This window comes from Cyprinodon tularosa, unplaced genomic scaffold, assembly GCF_016077235.1.
Source record: "Cyprinodon tularosa strain WSP-4 unplaced genomic scaffold, ASM1607723v1 ctg66, whole genome shotgun sequence".
In the NCBI taxonomy this organism is placed as follows: Eukaryota; Metazoa; Chordata; class Actinopteri; order Cyprinodontiformes; family Cyprinodontidae; genus Cyprinodon; species Cyprinodon tularosa.
In genome coordinates this window covers 3,355,404-3,371,537 of record NW_024039407.1, presented here as the reverse complement: position 1 = coordinate 3,371,537, position 16,134 = coordinate 3,355,404, and the positions used below count along the sequence as shown (strand labels likewise).

The 16,134-nt window shown below is 36.7% G+C and overlaps 1 protein-coding gene across 4 annotated transcripts in view; it reads left to right on the top strand.

Annotated features, from left to right (window-relative positions):
- LOC119799386 (neural cell adhesion molecule L1.1-like) overlaps positions 1 to 16,134 on the top strand; it is a 67,258-nt gene that overhangs the window by 915 nt on the left and 50,209 nt on the right. The window contains exon 2 of one of the 4 annotated variants that reach the window (XM_038309235.1): positions 14,261 to 14,419. The exons of the other annotated variants lie outside the window; for them this stretch is intronic. The gene's annotated coding sequence lies outside the window, so the exon portion shown is untranslated. The remainder of the gene's footprint in view (positions 1 to 14,260; positions 14,420 to 16,134) is intronic. 4 annotated transcript variants of the gene reach the window in all.

Genomic DNA, 16,134 nt, shown 5'->3' with positions numbered 1-16,134 from the left:
AAATATAGAAATTAAGCTGGATTCAGATGTTTATGTCAGTCAGTTTATGTTTAGTTTTGGCTTAAAAATATTATCTTTTACAAAGAATATTTTATCACATAATTGATTTTTCAAAAACAGCTTTGAATTTGTTCTGGATTTGTTCTAATCCGCATACTGTAGGATCAAAAATGTACCTTCACTCTCATCTATAAACAAACCCTTTATTATATAGATAACTGTATACTTTTCTAACCATTACCAACCTTCTGGCATAAATTTAGACCTTTTCCTGGCAGAGATGGAGGAGTTCATAAATGAAGGTGTTTCTTTTCCTGCCACAGACCAGTCCATTAGTGCTTTAAATGGTTGAGGTCAGAACTTTTAGAAGGCCATCTAACTGCTGAGCTGAGCAGATGTTTTACATTTTTCGTCTTTTGTGTGGGATTGCTCTGTACCACTTGCAGCCAAACATTCATCCATTTTCGGTCACGCTTATCCAAAGCAGGGTAACAAGGGGTGCAGGGTGCCTATTTGGAGTTGTCTATGGGCGTGAGGCGGGGTACACCCTGAACAGGTCACCAGAGAGACAAACAATCATTCAGGCACATAGTCACACACACACTTTAGGAGAATTCAGAGAAGCCAATTAACCTAACAGTCATGTTTTTTTTGACTGTGGGAGGAAGCTAAAGTACCTGGAGAAAACCCATGCATGCTCAGGGAGAACACACACTCCTTGCAGGAAGGCTGGGAATCAAACCCAGAACCTTCTTGCTGCAAGACAGCAGTGCTACCCACTGCCCCACTAAGCAGCCCTTAATGCAGCCAAACAGTTCCAAACCATTATGCTGACACCACTGTGTTTGACATTAAGTAAAATGTCCTTCAAACAAACGTCTTGTTTGTGATGTTTCACCATTAAAGCCCTTCTCCAGAATCAATGTGGGCAGCTGCTAACTTCAGTGCATCCCAAAGGTTTTCATTTTTTTTTACAAGGCTTTCCCTCCTGGTTTAAGAACAGCATTTCTTCCCAGGCTCCAAAAATGTTACATCTAGTATGAATTTTCAATTCTCCTTATTGATTTTTTGGAATTTATTTGATTTACATTGATTGACTGTCCAGCTGAGAACTGCCAAATCCTGTTTTGAGCTGCAAAAAGAAACCAAAGTTAGCTCATGGTTTTGTGCCGCCACAGGCACCAAAAAATATTTATCCCCAAAAACAATTAAAAGTTTTAGGATTACATTAGAGAACAAGTTCCAAAACATTGCACCTCATGACCCAAAAACTTAATTAGTGAAATAGTTAATTTATTTCACTCTATATTTATTCATAAATATAAAATAAAATCATTATTTTCATTTTAATTGCAAACGTATTTGCACCTTTGAATTTGATGATAAATTCAATATTTTAATAATTTATTAGATAAATATAGAAATGGTACAGCCACTTGTTTTATGGTACATTTATTTATTAAGTATTTCTATGTTTGGCCTTTTATATAACTCAGGAATCTTATCACAATTATTGTAAAAAATATTTTGTGATCCCCACTTAGTGTCTCGTGAGCCCAACTTTGGGAACCCCTGGATTCGAGAAAGGAGTGAATACATGCATGTGTGAAGTCATTTCACTGACTATAACTCATATATAATAAAATACTCAGTTTTAGATAACAGCAATGTCTATGATGAGTGGAAAGAGAGTTCTGACCACTTCTGACCACTGGAATACCATGATATTCATTTTACACCTGTGTTTGTTGTGGCAAAATGCATTTAAAGCTAATTGGGAAGATATGTTCCCCATGATCATCCGTCTGTTCTGTTTGCAAAGAACATAAAAATAAAACAAAAAAGCTATGCATTCATTAAAATATTTATTTTTTTGTATACAGCATGTACGTAAATATCATATTCAATAAAGTGGAACATTATTAAAAGGTTTATTTATATCAATCACTCAGCTTACTACTTAAAACCTATAATTGATAAATTGCACATAATTTGTTTTTTTTTTCTGTTAATTATGATAATTATTACAATTTCTTTAATGTGGAAATGTGGACTTTTTAAAAAGCCTATTAGAAAAAATATTTTAGCTTTATGTTTCAGTCATGATGAACCATCTTTTTTCTCTAAACCATTGTGTAAACCACTGTTTTATTTATTTTTCTTCATCCCTTGTTTATAACTCACCTCTCTTTTAATCTTCTCATTAGAAGAAAGCATAATGAAGGTAATCCATGAGTTTAATAATAGTCTAGCTTTGATTTGTGATGCAATAATATATTCTTTATTGTCTTGCATAGGATGTTTTTTTGGACTCACTGTTGTCAATAGTCCATTAGAGCACTATTAAAGTCTTGGAAAGTAAAACACGTATCACTCAGTAAGATACATAGCATGGTTTCTGTTAGTATATAATAAATAAATCTAGAAGAGGAGAGTACTGAGCAACAGATGTTCTCCTAAACCCATTCAGCCAAACAAGACATTGTTTTATACTTCAGTTGGAGAAGGCGATATTAAATTAGAAAATGATTCAGTTTTTGGAGTCTGTTGCCTGACAGATCTAAATAATCTCTTTGTGTCTGTTTAGTAATTGACTGGTCAGAAATGATCTGAAGTAGTGGTTTCCAGTCCACTGCCAAAGCAGACCCAGCAGCTGGTCCTGAGACAGCCAGAAAGCAGAGCCAGTAAGACCTGGTTGAATGGCTGCCCCCTTTTTCTGAGAATAAAAAAAAATGTATACATAATTAAAATGAGGCGTGTGATGTTAGTAGGAACAACAGAGGAGAAAATCAAACAGATCCGAAATATTTTTTCCCCAAAATAATCTTTTCACTGTGCATTGATGCTATAGCTTCATTTGATGATCCAGAACCATCTCAGCCTCTGTCCCAATCAACTGCAAATTTTATAGCAAAATTAAATTACTGACCACAACTTACCAAAATACAGCAGATGTCACCCAAATTACTTCATAAGACTAACAGGTCCAAATTAGATAATCTTTTTTTACAAAATAAAAATTAGGGATCCACTAATCTGATCATACCAGAAATTGGTTCAATATCAGCCAAGAAGCGAATGTCCTAATATATTAGCATGTATCCAAAATCTCAGCTGTAACGATGCTGTTAGAAAATCTAGGGTTATCTAGTCCACTGGTTAATAATACATGGGGCTGTTGTTCTTATTGTTGTTAACTGTAGTTCTGTTTGAGTAATATCACTTCATCAGGCCTTTTTTAACATTCAACAATAGAAAATGAGGAATTTAATTATGTATGATTTGTGCTGATATCTTATTAGGTCAATATTGATATCTGTCAATACCTGCAATATCGGTATTGTTTTGGAAATAATAAAGTTGTAACAGGACCCTCATATAAATGAGCCCAAACACTTCAAACTAGTCTATATTTTTCCTTTACAATATTTCATTTACAAAAAACAACAATAATAAGAGTTAAAGTTGTTATTTAATTTATCTTTTTCTACAAATTAACTTTACTATTTCATATTTTACACTTAATTACTTAATTAATTAAATAAATCTTACAAAGTTAAATTATCTTGCAATATGAAGAGATAGTTTCACTCATTCTGAGTAACTTTCTTTCAGATTTATAGTTTTTATCTTTCTCATTGTGCTCAGTATACATTTGGAGCTATATGTTTGAAATACAGGGTAGCTTTAACACAGCCTTCCTGTACCTTTAGCATGTGCATCAACATCAGAGTCTTCTATTTTGTCTAAAGAGTTGTTTAGGAACAGGAGCTTTGTGCAATTATTATGGTATCCAGTCCAAACTATATTTAAATACACTTAACTTGAAATTGAAGCCATTTATTCATGGAGTTCCTCAAGGCTATATCCTTCCCCTTCTCTATTCTACCTACTTCAACTAGGATCCATCCTTCCTAAACACAATGTTACTTTTCCCTTCTACGCTGATGACAGCCAGATTTATGTGCCAATTAAAAAAAAACATTTCTTCTGTGCAAGCAATCTTTTTAATTGTATTAAGGAAATTAAAGCTTGGATTTCTTTACATTTTCCGTTCTCTTCTAAAACAGAGGTCTTGCTGTTGGGATTCTTACATGTGAACTTGGGTCCATATTTGATACCTGAAGTGACCAACCTTGGTGTTAAGCTGGACAGCTTGGCTGTTACTTTGAGTCCAGTTTATTTTAGCTGAAACTCATTTAAATTTTAATTAAACCTATTATTTAGAACCAATTCAGAACACAAATCTTCTGAAGGCACTTTATAGAGATAATTCAACCACACCATACAGTAAGATGGGTCAGAAGTTGTATATCTAAGGAAATCCAGCTGATTTCATTGAGCAACTGACTTTGCCGTATACAGATGCTCCTCCTGGATGAGCATGTGGAGTTATTAGAGATGAGCCTATCTTTATTACTGTATTGGTTTTAAAGTCATTGTACTTGTTTTTAAATGTCTTTGTGATCTTCCCCCCTCTGCATCTATCTGAACAACTACATTCCTCTTTAGCTCTCTGACACCAGCAGATTATTTGATTCTTGTTACCCCTAAAAATATGAGATAGTAGAGAGGTGAGCCCAATTCTTCAATTGCTGTGTCAAAACTATGAATCGCACCACTTTTGCATCCAAAAACAAATGTAATGTTTTGCTATTTCTAAATCTTGCTTCAAAATTAACTTGTGCTTTCTTGCTTTTACACAGTTTGTGTGTCTGTCTTTGTCTTTGTATTGAATGATAAGTATTTTACTATTGTGTCCAGCAGTTTGATTAATCTTTTTTTTTTCTAAAGTGCTTTAGATATATAACTGGAATAGAATGAAATGGATAATATTGCAACAGAGTAATGAAGCCAAAGTACAACAAGCTTTTTTTTTCAGTAGATTCAGATTCCCAGAATGTTTTTCTTTGACTTGTAGCCATTCTTGAAATATATTTAGAGCAAAGATCCAAGTTCTGACATTGTTTACTGTTTCAAATAAAGTGGCAGAGACTAGATTTGAACCACCATGTGACATAAATATGCCAAAATGAATAACTCTTCACTTATTAAATGAGAGTTATACAACTTCACTTTATGACTTGGAATTTTGTTCAAAAAGTTTTGATGAATTACATTTCTTCTTTATAGCTTAAACTCTAAATACCAGTTCTATTTCAGCTCAAACTCTCTGCTGGGTCGGAAATATAAAACATATTTTTATCAAATAGTTCAAATGTTTTAAAGCACCATGTTTAAAACGCCTTAGTTAGTTCCACTACTTTGACTGCTTAATTTGAGACAATAATAGATAACAATGAGTCTCGACATCTTTATGACATCAACATGAAGTCAACTATGCAGTGAAGCTCCTTGGCTCTTACTCTCCTACTGTTTGTTGCGCCCCTCATGTAGTAAATACAGGGACACTGAACTAATAAAGGGTATATATGATCCCCAGGTGGTCTTTATAAAACCTGAGCAATATGTGTTCTAGGGGAGAGTTTAGAAGCACCTGAATAAAACAAAAAGCTTAAATACAATTTACTGATGTTATGGCATCTTTGAGAAGACATTCAAATCAATTCAATTCAGTTTATTTATATAGCGCCAAATTCACAACACATGTCATCTCAAGGCACTTTCCAGTTCAACCAGATCATACAGTCAAATTGATACAAAGTTTTCTATCTAAGGAAAACCAGTTGATTGCATTGACTCATTGACTCAAATGCAATCCCTCACACTAAGCATGCTTGTAGCGACAGTGGAGAGGAAAAACTCCCTTTTAACAGGAAGAAACCTCCAGCAGAACCAGGCTCAGTGTGAGCGGCCATCTGCCGAGGCCGACAGGGGTTCAAGGAGACGGAAGCATGTATTGTAATTTCTTGAAAAGTATAGAAATAGAAAGAAATGAAATATCAACTGGAAGAAATTTCTAAGTCACCGAACTGGTTTTCCTGCTCCAATAAAGTAACATGGTTTTTTGTTGGATTCAATAAACCATGTTGGTTTATTAAGCATAATGGTTTATTATGCTCCAATAAACCCTGTTATTGGAGTATAATAAATACTGTATTATTTTTTTTTTTTAAGTTAATCAGAAATTACTGCAAACACCAGTTAAGACTTAAACACAAAGTTTAGCCCAGAATGAAGTAATTAGACATTTAAACTTGGTTGTTCTATGTTGGCCTTTTGGTTAAGAATGTGATCGCCCCCTGTGGGTGGTAAATAGTCTGACTGCATTGCTGTTTTTACCTGTTGATAATTCCTGGGCTCAGTGAGGGGTCTAATTATTGCTCCAGACTTCTGCCTCCTGAAAAGAGTGCATGTTCACTGGTTTGAATCCCTCTTATGCACAGAATACACTCCATGGTCCTGCACAGTGGCAGCTCACTGCTCCCTGCTGTGATTAAAAAAAGACCATAACCCTAAAAAAGAGATCAATCTAGCCATTTCTCAGATCCCCTTAATTCCCAGAGTCGTGTAGGGAGATAGTGGGTCATTTGTGTGCATGTTTTCATATTTATCTTCATATTCTCCTCTTGAGTTGGGGGCTAAGTTTATGTGTGAATTGAGTTCAGGTTATGATCCAGAGACGAGAGCTTTCAAGAGTAGAGAATATTAGAATCTAGCTCTTTAAAAATTCAGTAGCTATAAACACTGTTTGTTTGTTTTTTTTCTGTAATTTTCAGAACTGGTAACAAGACAAGCTTTTGTGCTTTTGTCTTTAGTTGTTTTTTGTTTGTTTTTTATTACTGCAGTACTGATATAATTAAATACTTAAAAATCCCTGCAGCAAGAATTAAGTTTTACCTAAGGAAAAAAATCCCGGTAAAAAAATTTTTTGTGTTCTGGTTTCTGATTTCAGTTTCTGTTGTTTATAGATGGACCTAGATGCTGAATCACTGAGGAAGGGTTTGCATTTTTAAAGCCAGACTGAAAGGTTTTGTCAGAGAAATGTGGGTGAGGTGGAGGTCTCCTTTGACAAAATGGGATTAGTTAAATTAATCCTCTATATTGCTTATCCATCTTCCTCCATCCTCTAACAGCTCCACTCCCTTTCTCTGATCTATTCTTCTGCTTTCTTCGTTATACTCTGGCTTTTTCCATTTGTGCCCATTAAGGCGAGGTTGTTCTATTAAAGAAACTAAGGCGTGCCCTGCTTATTATTTCTTCCCTCAATCAATGCTTCCTCTGGGAACATTTGCATGTCTGTTGCAGGACTTTTTGAACAGTACATTAGCTCACATAAGAGACTGTTTTAAGCAGCTTATCTGTGATTGAGGCCTTAATCTGTTCAGAAACAACTAATCTAACTTTGGTGACTAAACGGATTCACTAAACGGAAGCAGCACAAAGAACAGAGCGACACACTCATCCTGCGTGAAACAAATATGCGACCTCTGATCTTTTTTTATTATCATGTGATCACAAAAACAGAAGACACTGTGTTGGTCAGTGCTCTGGAGAACAGTTTCATCACTCCTCTGACAGCCAGCCAAATGGTGCACAGTCAGTTTCTGTTTTGTGGATGAACATGTTCAAACGAGCGCTCTCATGAGCAACGTTAACTTTCGGGGAAACTATCTCCTAAAACATGCTGTTTTTCAGAGTTAGACAAAGAGCTGCGCAATTTGGACTGAATGCCAGATAAATCAAGACACTTTTGCTCCTTTCTGCAGAAAACAGTTGACTATAGGAGATTCCTTTCTTCATCTTTTACACCAGAATAAAACAGTTTTCATGGTTGATACTTCAAACAATAAAAACTTTAAATTATGTTAAGTTTTTTTCTGGGGATGAGGAATAAATCTGAAGGTAAATGCATCCACAACTCTTATAGTCCTATAAATTCCAACAGAGCAGGCCCCCAAATCAACCGCAGAGTGCTTCAATCTATACACAAAGAACTGGAAAGTTTATGTTGGTGGTATGGAAAATAAGTATGATATCTGATTGGATGTTTTAAGCAAAAAATAAATAGAATTTAAATATGAGTTAGGGCACGCTGAGAATATATACAGAATAATTATACATGGTTTTAATGTTTTGTTATCGCAGTTACAATATAATGCTACTGGTGTAATCTTTTTTGTGTTTAGGGAAATATACATATCAGCAGATAATAGCCAATTCTCCATCATTGCCTTTAAGCTAAGTCAATTAACCTGGGGCACCCTACTCCAGAATCCAACAAATCTGTGAGGAAACACATATAGTGGTGGTATTGTCCTTCACAGAAGGGTTGGCCCCAAATCTCATTCTGCATTCAACCTTGGGCCTGCCCTTGAGTCAGGATTTTATTATAGAGGAAGTCTAACCAGATATCTTTCTAATAGGGGGTTGAGGTTTTTGAGGGGGAGGCAGCTTCCCAAATCCCTGCCAGTCAGCCCCAAATGTCTCACAGTGCAGTGAATTAGATGCTTTTGTTTCAGTTTTGTTTTTTGTTTTTTTACTTTACTCTTTCAGATCTTCAAACTGATATAAATGTGACCCCATGATAACCTTAGTAAACACAGGAAAAAAGTGTTGAACTTAAACTACCTCTTAATTTGAAAATTCTTGGAAAACCAACCTGGCTTCATGTGAAACTTAACAATTGCCATTTTTGTTAAATCAGGAATGAGCCCATCATTTTCCTTACCAAACCAAGATCTGAAAAAAACAAGAAACCACTCTATCTGATCTGTCTGATTACAACTATTTTCAAAAAAATATTTGAAAAAAAGAACATCACATTATTACCCAATCTAAACAAATAGAAGATCAGTTAGAAACAAAGTCACTGACTGTCAGTCTAGAACAGGAATAACTTATCAATTTATAAGTCTTCAGGACTCCAGAGAACCAAAGTCACAATAATTATGTAACACAGAGAAAACATGAAACAATGCAGAACCTTCTCCGGAGTTGCAGACCTACAACAATTTCTCCAAGGGCGCATAATTTCTGACATACTGATAGCATCATCAACACTTATCCAGTGTTATGGCGTCACCAGACAAGCAGTGGTAGGGGACACAGGCCACCCGCCCAGCTCGCCAGAGGAGATCAGACCTGCCTTTTTTGCCAAATGGGAAAGGAGCCAAATGCTGGTTTTTAACGGGTGTACCTGCATTTGAAAACCCCATGTTAACCAATTAATATCATTTGGGAAGTAGCTTAACACATAGACCAAAAACAAAGTGTTAAACAAAGAAACTAATCATATTAAGTCCATGTGACACCATGATTTAATCACAAAGCCTGGGTATCCCAGCAGAGTGAGCTACTTGTGTAGAAATCCTTAAAATCAAAGTACATACCCTTTGGTAGATATCTGCATCATCTAAAAACTGCTTTCTAAGAATATTTTTGTCTGATATGGTCATTTGTTTGCTAATCTACAAAAAAATTATTGTAACCAAATAAAAGGAAATTGTGGTAGACTTTCTGTTCCTCTCTATGTTTGAGAGATTAGCCCTCCTGACTTTGTTGATCTGCTTGAAGGAGGTTTGAAGATCAGATAGGTATGAGGAGGCTAATCTGATCACCCAACTAATGGGAACATTTTCTGCCAACATCAGATAAAACCAGTGTTCTTCCGAACGGTTGTTTAGCCTCTTACTGGTAAATGGATTTATTGACGTTGTTGCAAACTCTCCACACTACCAAAAACTGCACAAAGCTTTGCTTTTGAATTTCCCAAAAAAATGTTCATAGAAGATTTATCACTGCCCCCATTTTTTAACGATTAAGTATAGAAATGTTATTGATTAAATAACCTCATAACAAAAAACTCTTTGTTTTTTTTTACACTCAATGAAATCCTTGCTGTGCTCTCTTCAAAAATCACAGGGAAATTCAGCTTTTAATTTTTCTTAATTCGCATCTTCCTGTTGAACCAAAGAATATATATTTCAGATTACCTAGTTCTCCAAATTATACAGAGATTTAGATGTGTAGGAGGGGGTGCGCAGGTGTTTGCGTGTGTGTGTGTGTCTGCTGGGATGAGCTCCTGCCTGGACAATGGGAGGATTTTCTGCAGACGTTTTCTTTTTTCGGTATATTTTGGGTTGGCTCTGGCAGGAGGATGAGCAGAATCAATACTGCAAGCTGTCTGTGTTGTCCCAATACCAAAAAATACTCTCCTCTTTTAAACATTTTGTTTTTCATAATTAATGAATTTGCCTCCTTTTTAAACTACATAAAGAAACCTGCTAACAATGTTTAAAATTCCTTTCTATGAGTAGAATATAAATAACGAAACGATAGCTATGGCTTTATATGCTGCAGAAAAAACGAATAACACGAAAGCGGAAGGAGAATCTGAAGAGTGTGTTTGGATTTGTGCATGTGTGGAGAGGTGAGTCAAGTGGATGCTGGGAGTGGCCCTGGAGAGAGCAGGAGGATGAGGTGTGGCGAGATGGAGTGGGGGATGGGAACACAGAGGGAGGGACAATACGGGGGATGGGGGACAGATATATTGCTGTGTGGTGCTGGAGTCAGGAGGGTTACCATGGAGATGTGGGAACTACAGAAAGTGATGGGAGGGACTCACGCATATATGTCCGCACATATTTCACTGTGAGAATTGACAACTTTGCCCTTTGATTAATTGACACTATACATGTTAAACCTTCACCAAAGGAAGGACGAGGAGGACAGACTGTTAGGAACACTGTGGAAGGATGAGAAAGGAGAGAAGGAAATAAAAAAAAAATGGTTTTCTCAACGAGGGATGAAGAAATGCAATCTCCCATCAGGGAGAGGGGTAACTAGATACATGGTTGTTGGAAAGGAGAGAGTGAGACAGTCAGGATGGTTTCAAGTTAGGTTTGGAAAAAGATTAAATATATACTTAATCTCTTTTTTTTACCACAGTAGGTTGGAAACAATGAGCTGATTCCTAAAATAATTTTGGATGGGAGTAGGTGTAACGCATTGCAAAGTTAACAAATTATCTGATATCTGCAAATCTCCATGGATGGATGGATGGATGGATGGATGGATGGATGGATGGATGGATGGATGGATGGATGGATGGATGGATGGATGCTTTAGGATTACACATAAATCAATAACCCCACTTATTCTGATCAATCCATCAAACCATTCTGCTAAAAGCAAATTATCTCATAAATCATAAATGAGGCTTTGACCGTTGCATTAGACCTGGACCAGGTTGTAATGTTTTCAGCTTTACAAACCAAAACGGTGAGTCTTCCTTTAATGCAATCATTTCATTTGTTCAATTAAATTAGAACACATCCTGGTTCATCCATAATGGGGATTTTTTCTTTATTCTATTCTGTTTGTGTTATAACCATCACTTATTGTACAAAGGTAAATGCTGATCTACTAGATCTCACTTTCACCGATGCATGCACTGGTCAGGGGCAGACTGTAGCCTACAGACCTATGAAGAAGTCTGATTGAAGCTAAAAAAGCTCCACAGGGGTTCTTAGATGGTCCAGACTGGGATGCTCTGTGTGAAAGGACATAAATAAAAAGACAGTTGGGAGTCATTTAGCTGTGTATTGAGTAAAGTAAGGACATTTTTATGGAAATAATAGAGTGTAAGTTCTGGACAAACACTATAGGCAGTGTGGTATCAGGTATGAAAAATGTAACAGACAAAGTGGAGCCCGGACAAAGTCAATTAGCTGAACATGTTTTCCTGCAGCTTTAGCTTGAGAACACACTCAGCCTCCTCCAAGTTGCCATCAGCAATCCAGATCTCAAAGGCAGTCCATGTAGGTGTGTCTGCGTTTAATGGTCTATAAGGAGGATCCTTTCCTTCCTTGTTCAGTTAAAGTATTTCAATACAGCGACTGTAGGGGAAGATTCAACCGATAGAGAAGGGCTTCTCAAATGAAGAGTTCCTTGGCTGCCTGATAGGCTGATGATTGGCACAGCTGATCACAGTCTTCTGTGAGTCTGGAGTCCTATCTCTATTACTGTAGGTTGGTTTGAAATCCTGCATTAGGGTGTGTCTGTGCTGAGCAAATGAACTCCACATTCACTGTAATCTTGTAAAAGTCAGGTAATTTCTAATCAAAAGGAGGCCAAGGAGATCACTATGGATTCCTGGTTTGTTCGACGCAACTAGTGGCAGAGCTAATTTGGTGTTTTATAAAACTGAACTTAAACTGATGCTCTGGGATGTATATCAGAAAAGACTGAGGACAATTAGGCGTTCTTGATTTTTGTAAATAGATATGCATTTTGATAGAAGTACTCAAAGAAACTTGACCTTTTCAAGAAAATGCCGTCTTTGATGCTGGATATACCTCAGCACAACACAACACAGTTCCTTTAAAGATTCTCAGTAATCAGCAGGTTATTCACCTCGGTATGCTTTTAGACAAAATGATCCAGTTGTTAGATGGTATACAAGAAATCTGGTGCACCATTCAACTGGGTAGCACCACTGCATGATAAAAACACCAAGACTTGTCATCATTTGCAGCATCTTGTGCAAGTTTCTCAACACGGCCTTGTTAAAATTGTCTTTACCTTAATCTTATCTAAATCCCAAATATTATCCTGAGGAAATAAGGAAGTGATTGTCGAGACATCAAAACAATGAGATTGAAGCTTTTGATAGATGTGGTGGTGTTTGCACCCTGAGAGCTGGTTCCCTCTCTCAGCTGGAACCTCTCACCCCTCGGCTAAATTTAATAGATCCCAGCTGGAGTTGGAACCCACCCACAGTGGGTTGCTATTTATCCAGGAACGTTCCATCACTAATGACATATTTATGCATTCCTGTGCAATTGCTTTGTTTGTCGTGTTGATGGAGCAAATTGCAAACACAACTGAGAGTGGGGCTTTGTGTCTGCAGAGGTGACTGAACCATGTTACAGCATTAACACCTAATTTAAATGTGAAAGAACCATTCTGAGCTCTGAGACCAGCAGACAATCCCCATTTCCCAATTCCCATTAGTAAATTTGACTATAACACAATAAAGGAACAGGAAGGAAGTATTCTGATTATAATAACCTACTACTTTTTTTTTATATCAGTGTTTGGCTTTTTATTCTAGTTGTTTATTCTTATTTGATTTTTATTTTCTATCTTACCATTTTGGCTTGGTTTGCAGTTTGTTTCATATTCTAATTAGAAATGTATGGGGTTCCACCATACCCAATTCTTTGATTAAAATCTTTTTTCTAATTAAAAAGACACATTTTCTTTTCAACAGAACACTTAAAAAAAAAACAAACAAGAAAAGAGACAGAAAACAGAAAGACAGAAAAAAGAAACAAAAAACAGTTCCTTAAACAAACACTTGAGTTCAGAAACCTTTTGGCAATTGCGCAGATTTCAAAAAGTGTTTTTGCTGAATTCTCGTAAAGCGAGCATGTTCACAGAGATTCTAACTAAGCTTAAAGAAATCTTAAAGAAATCTTAATACTGGTGTTTTCTTACGAATTTGAGACACAGATTAGGCAGGTGTGGTGTGTGACGCTTGTCGCCAAAGGAAACCACTGTCTCTGACTACCAGGCAGAAAAGCGAACGATAAAAGTTTTTACCTTAAAGAGACATTTCTGTCATCTGATTCATAGCCATCTTTTTTCCTGTATTTACCTACAAATAGAGCCGTTATCAGCCATTCTCTCACTAATCCATTTTCACATGCTCTTACAATGCACACACAGTTACACACCAATTAGCATATTGAGAGCAGTGTGGGGGTTCCTTGTCCTGCCCAAGGACACTTTGACGTCTGGCAGGGTGGAGATCAATTAGCTAAATACAACCTCTCCACCTCTGATTCACAGCCAAGAAAACATCAAAATATAAATTGTGGTTTAGAGGACTCAAATCCACATACTGACAGATCCTGACATTCAAGTTGTTGTCTTTATTAGTCACATTTAAAAGGCTTTAATCTTTTTTTCACATATATTTCCAAGGCAATAGAGTAAGAGAAATCTTTATATAAATGGTTGAGAGAACCTGTGTTATCCAAACTGGACTTCAATCTTCCAGGTCCCTGAGTGAAACTGTACTATCAGCTCATACAGTCCACTGGATCTCCCCATAAAGCTCAGCATACCGTCTTGCTAACCTGCAGTCTACAGACTGACCAACTTTATCTATCTCCACTCCACCACCAGTTTCAGGCCTGGGGGAGGAAACAGCCCTATTCTTTACTCCTCTTCATGCATGTCTATCAAAATTAAGCGCTATGTTTCCTGCCTAGGTCTGAGCGCCAAAGACAAAGTAATTGCATCAATACATTTCTCCTAATTGTCTTTTCTCTTCGTGTGAGTTTTTCAGATTAAACTACTATTACCAATGAAAGCCAATACTGTTGTGTGCTACCGGCTTAAAGAAATTCCACCTGTCAGAGGTTCTGATGAAAAGGTCCAACCCTCCCATTTTTAAAGCATTCTGTTTTTGTGGCAGCCATCTACGTAAAAATCTCTTAATTGCAAGGTGAGCTCATTCTAACTTCTTGCTTTATTAACAATATAATGCTTCAAATCTTAACTATTTGGGCTTTAAATTTGTCCCAGTATTGCTAAAAACTGCTGAGACCACACAATTTGTTTAGTACTGCCTGGATAGCAGAAAATATGTTTAAGTACCCAACAATTTATTCTTCTTTAGCTGGAATGACTAACAGGATGCTCCTGCGGATCTGTGATGCACCAGGCAGGGGAAAGGGAAACCCATTTCTGCCTCCGGCAAAGGCTGAAAATAATAAATCCACTGTGGTGATAAGTGATGACAGAGATCCATGATCCATGATAGTTGATAAAATAAGCAAAATTAACATTTGCTCTACAGGGTGATGGCAATATGAGGTGCGTGTGTAGTTAGCCACAGAGGGTTGCATGTTAGGCTACGTTATCTCACAGCAGGAAGATTCTGCTTTCATATACAAGCTGCGGCTTTAAGTTAAGGTTTGCATGTTCTCTTCATGCATGCGTGGGTTTCTTTGTGGTATTCAGCTTTCCCACTAAATTGCCCCAAGGTGTGACTGTGTGCTGGAGATAGGAACCAGCACCCCCATTGAATCTGAACATGATTAAGCAAGAAACACATTAACAGAAAAAAATAATTAAAAGACAGAACTCAGCACAGAAAAGGAAGAATTTGGTAACTTAATACGGTTATTATATGTTATTCAGGTTTTTTTTTTTTACTAAAACATTCAACAGTAATGTTTTACTAAAATTCTGTGATATTTCCCATAAAAATATTACCCAACTCTCCATCCATCAAGGTCAAGTAGCAGGAGTAGAAATGTCTACGTCTGCAGTGTAGTTAGGATGGTGAACAAGAAAAGTAAACCAAATTTGGTGTTTGGGAAAATAATGTTGTTATTGTAATTATTGTCTAGGTGATAAATGAAGAAACACTGGAGAATCTCTCTCTTTAAAGATATTTTTCCTTGAAGAGAAAGACCTGCAGTAAATCTAAAGGTAGAGAGGAAGAGGTGTGTGTATGTGGCTGCTAGGTGCTATCTGTTCTGATTTCTGCTTTTTCCGCTGATAAATCAGCCGCGTATCTTTGCGAATCAAATGCATAAACCAACGTCTTTCTGATCAGACCTTGTCTAGGCTGCAAGGGAAATACTTGATTTATCTGGACGTGGTCCTCTGGGAGATGGTTATTTTACTGGCTGGAACAAACAGTGAGCACATTAAAAATGTAATTTACAAAATTAACTTCTAAGGGATTAAAGTTGTTAATTCTCTTTACCATTTAGGAAATAATACATTGACTTTAATGATAAGAGAAGGGACAGATAGCTCAGTTTGTTCTTTAAACTGGAATAAATAATTAAAATATAATTATCTAATAAAGTTAAGCTGAACTAAATTATGCACTTTGTGTTTCAAACTTCTAAGCTTCTGGCCACAAATCGCTTTTCCTGCCTCTTCAGACGTTATACCAGGAAATAACCTGGTGTGTGTAATGCTGGTGTGAGTGTGGAGGCGGTATGCGTTTGTGTCTCTACAATATGATTAAGATGTGTGTGTGTGTGTGACTCATGAATAATGAAATCAGCTGTATTTAGGCCACATGGACTCTAAAAGGGGGGAAGGCAGGAATACCTCTTTATTTTTTCATCCCGTACGTCTGCGGTGCACTCACTGGAAGATAATTACCCCCATCTTTCTTCCTCTGCTGCTCCTTCTCAC